Source organism: Palaemon carinicauda, chromosome 11 (assembly GCF_036898095.1).
Source record: "Palaemon carinicauda isolate YSFRI2023 chromosome 11, ASM3689809v2, whole genome shotgun sequence".
NCBI lineage: Eukaryota > Metazoa > Arthropoda > Malacostraca > Decapoda > Palaemonidae > Palaemon > Palaemon carinicauda.
In genome coordinates, this window is record NC_090735.1 from 115,551,105 (window position 1) to 115,556,104 (window position 5,000).

The following is a 5,000-nucleotide window of genomic DNA, read 5'->3' on the forward strand; positions in this document are numbered from 1 at the left end:
GAGAGAGAGAGAGAGAGAGAGAGAGAGAGAGAGAGAGAGAGAGAGAGAGAGATAAATGTTGATTGACTTCATTACTCTAACTTCCAGAAAAAATGAATGACTTCTAATCAACTACATGCGTATCTCACGATAAGTCAACTTTCCTGACCCAACTGAAAAGTGATATTGTTTCGAATAGAAAACGATCATTATTTCAGAATAGACGTATGAACGCTCTTCAAAACACTGATAGGAAAATAGGGAAAAAAAAAAAAAAAAAAAAAAAAAAAAAAAAAAAATCGGGTGCAATAGGAATAGCATAACTGAAAGATAATTTCCAATAGAATTGAGTTGTTAATTTGCTAACCTATTACAATATTACTTGCTCTAAATAACAGAACATTAGAAAGTTCCTATGTCAAAATGTTATTAAACATCTAGAAAACAAAGTGGTATCATTACCGGAAGGCTAAGCTATTGTATCAGGATAGAAGGACCGATATTAATCGTTTTGCAAATAGACAGGATGATATGCTAAACGTTACTCGGCAATAGTATTATCATCATTATTAATAGCTAAGCAACAACCCTAGTTGGAAAAGCAGATTCCTTTAAGCCCAGGGGCTCCAACAGAGAAAATAGCCTAGTGAGGAAAGCAAACAAGGAAAAATGAAATATTTTAAGAAGAGTAACAACATTAAAATAAATATCTTCTATATAAACTATAAAATATTTAACAAAACAAGAGAAAGAGAAATATGATAGAATAGTGTGACCGAGTGTACCCTCAAGCAAGAGAACTCTAACCCTAGACAGTCGAAGACCATGGTACGGAGGCTATGGCACTAACCAATACTAGAGAACAATGGTTTGATTTTGGAGTGCCCTTCTCCTAGAAGAGCTGCTTACCATAGTTAAAGAGTCTCTCCTACTCTTACTAAGAGGAAAGTGGCCACTGAATAATTACAGTGCAGTAACCCCTTGGGAGAAGAAGAATTGTTTGTTAATCTTAGTGTTGTCAAGTGTATGAGGACAGAGGAGAATATGCAAAGAACAGGCGGTCTGTGTGTGTAAGCAAAGGGAAAATGAACCGTAACCATAGAGAAGGATCCAATGTAGTACTGTCTGGCCAGTCAAAAGATTCCATAACTCTCTAGAGGTAGTATCTCAACGGGTGGCTGGTGCCCTGGCCAACCTACTACCTATAACTAACAAACTGCTGGATTCAGGTAAGAGCACGAGCTTGAGGTGACCTTTATCGAGCTTTATCTCGGACAACAACAACAAACCTACAAATAATTTTCTTAAATGTTATTTGCATATTTTTGGGTACCTCGAGTCTTAATTGTCGATGAAAAGTGCTACCTGAATTTGTACATTTCATTTTATATATTTTTACGGTCTATCTATCTTTCCTATGATTTATGTCACTCTGGTCTCAAATTCACCAGAGCCTAAAAGAAAACGTAAATACAGCCAGAGATATAAGCAAATATGAAAATTCCTTTAAATCATAAATAGATAACGCCTATCCGAATTACTATCCTGGCGATAACTTGCACATTCTTTGTTAAGTTGTGTACTAGTATTTTGCTATTTGGATCCATCTGTTTTTATTCTTTCAACGTTGTGTTACTATGTAATACAGACGCCCACACACAAGATTGGCATATGATTTTATCGCGAGAACAAAAGTAGATATTATCCCAGTTGATATTATTCATAAGTTTAAAGCTTGCAAAGGTATTGCTGGCAGGTGTTCATCGCAAAAACTCGTCTGGCTCAAACATACAAGACCAAATTGAGGTGAACCCGCAGTCGTAAGCTTTGGCACGAAATCTCAGGAAGAATGAAAGTTGAGTCATATTTTTCTTCTATCGTCGTCTTTCAATGTTCTATCTTAGTAAGTGATAGTAATCACTTGAAAATTCATTTTCTAATTTATATTGAGGAATTAAGCCTACTCAACAATATATATATAGATTAGCATTGCACAATGATGATAGCAGCTTTCACTTACATCTGCTTTTTAGTCCTAGAACACCTCCCTACTTTAGGGAGTGACTCCAGCAAAAAAAAAAAGAAAAAAAAATAAAGAAAAAAAAAATAGGGAAATGGTTGCTGGCACCTTTATGCTTTAAGGCCTAAATTGTGGGTACAGTCACTATACAGAAAATGTTCATAATATCAGCAATTCCAATACCAGCTTTTTTATTATGATTCTTGTTACCATTACAATAATAGATCCAAAGATCTGAAATAAAACCCACAGTGGTTTTTAGCATCGTTATTTGACACCGAGGCTCAAATGAAAGCTGGGTGTTCCCTTGAAAGCTTCTAAATTCTTTAGCTTTGAGTTTATATCAAAATATTAAAAGGAATGTATTTGGAATTTCCCTATCATCACCCTCATTATCACCACTTTCTTCAAAAGGTAAATGATACCGGATATGAGTTATTTTGAACTCGTGGTCAAGCATCTTTGGAACTGATTATCTCTTGGTAAAGTTCGTTCATTGATCAGTCTCTTTTTTTAAGCTAAGCGAATCTGGATCAAATCTGCTATCGACTTTAGCTTTCACACCTTATAAGTCATAGCCAGATTAATATAACACAAAATTTTAATGTAGATTTCGTTACTGATGAAATTTTGATTGAGAAAGACGTGTTTATACTGCACTCAATTCTCAAATTGTGTTCGAGCTTGGGTTCATCATGGCTCCATTGACTCCGATGGCAAAATCTCTCTAGGACAAGACTGCAATGACATGTCTCTTGACTAGATCTCTTCTGTTAAGGAGTAATGAGTATCTGGCTTAAATCTAGCTCCTTGTGGATAACTCTTGATTTGCCTTATACATCGGTCGTCTTTGAGAGAAGAATAACTTAATAAAGGTTTTAAGAATGTCTCTCTATCAGCTTTCCTTAGATTGAAATTCTTTAGACCAAACCTGTCATTTTTAAAAGAACTCTTTCCGTGAGAGTAAAATGCTTGAGGTCGAAGGAAAAGAAATGGCAAATAAAACGATAAAAAATGAGAGAGAGAGAGAGAGAGAGAGAGAGAGAGAGAGAGAGAGAGAGAGAGAGAGAGAGAGAGAGAGAGAGAGAGAGAGAGAGAGAGAGAGCATTCATGGCAATTCCTAAGCCTTCTTTATGAGATTACCAATAAAAATGATGACAAGGAAGAAATTTTTGATAAAGAGAGGACATTACGTTTCCATACCCAGATTTTAAGTATAAAGGAAGCAGGGTATATTTTTGTTGAGGTTATACTATTATTATCATTACTTGCTAAGCCACAACCCTAGTTGGAAAGCAGGATGTTATAAGCCCAAGGGTCCAACGGGGAAAATAGCCCAGTGAGGAAAGGAATAAGGAAATACTATAATTGAAGTTTAAGAACAATGACAACATTGAAATAAATCTCTCAAATATGAACTATAAATACTTGAACGAAACAAAATGATAAAAACTTCAAATAAACAAAAGAGAAACAAGATAAAATAGTATGCCCGAGTGTACATTCAAGCAAGATATTTCTAACCCAAGACATTGGAAGACCATGGTACAGAGGCTATGACACTCTCCAAGACTAGATAGCAATGGTTTGTTTTTGGAATGTCACCAAGAAGAAAGTAACCACTGAACAATTACAGAGCAGTATTAAACCTCTTGAGAGAAGATTAGTTTGGTAATTTCAGTGTTGTCAAGTGTATGCGGAAAGAAGAGAATGTGTAAAGAAATGGGCCAGGCTATTCTGTGTATGTGTTGGCAAATATGAAATGAGCCGTAACCAGGAAGAGGGATCCAATGCAGTACTGTCTGGCCAGTCAAAGGACCACATAACTCTCTAACGGTAGTATCTCAACATCCTAGAACAATATTTTCTTTTAAAAAAACCAGATCCCGTGACTGTGTTCATTTGTTATCAATATATACAAAAGAAGTAAAGTTTCCCGTTCAATTTTGAACAGATGTTCCTCAAGTGGTGTTTTGTTCAGTGTGAATCTAAGAATTCTATTATCATATGAAAGGTTAGAGATTTATATGTTTTCGTCATCTCAGTGTTAATTGAAATAGCAAAAAGTTATTCACCTTTTCGTGGCTGATATGAGCTACTACCAAGAAAAATATCCATAGAATTTTGCAGAAATCTTGAGAATTAAATAACAGTCAATGTAATCAATTAGCCGTATATATTACTTATTGACCGAATTTACACAAATGTTAGAACAGCGCAAATATCGTATGTATCAAGGTTTTATACGAAAATAATCACTCTTAATAAAAAAAAAATGGTCTCATACTTATGATAGTACTATAACTTCGCCAAAGAGAGAGAGAGAGAGAGAGAGAGAGAGAGAGAGAGAGAGAGAGAGAGAGAGAGAGAGAGAGAGAGAGAGATTTTCATATTCACCCACGTCTTCGTAAAGTAGCGTTCGACCATTCTGGAAAAATGATAAAGTTTGAGGCAGAACAGATGTAAGCAATTTTGTTATTACCCAGAGGAGAGAACAGCCAGGTGTTATTGTCTTGGGTAAGCTGATGATTGTGAAACTCATCTGAACTGGTCATCTTAAACAAAAACATTATTATTATTATTATTATTATTATTATTATTATTATTATTATTATTATTATTATTATTATTATTATTACTTGCTAAGCTACAATCCTAGTTGGAAAAGCATGATACTATAAGCCCAAGGGCTCCAACAGAAAAAATAGCCCAGTGAAGAAAGGAAACAAGGAAGAATAAAGTATTTTAAGAAGAGTAACAGCATTAAAATAAACATCTATATAAACTATAAAAACTTTAACAAAACAAGAGGAAGAGAAATTAGATAGAATAGTGTGCCTGAGTGTACCCTCAAGCAAGAGAACTCTACCCCCAAGACATTGGAAGACCATGGTACAGAGGCTATGGCACTACCTAAGACTAGGGAACGATGGTTAGATTTTGGAGTCGTATGACTAATTTTCCTTAACTTTTAGAAATGATTTGCCTTTAAAATTTTATT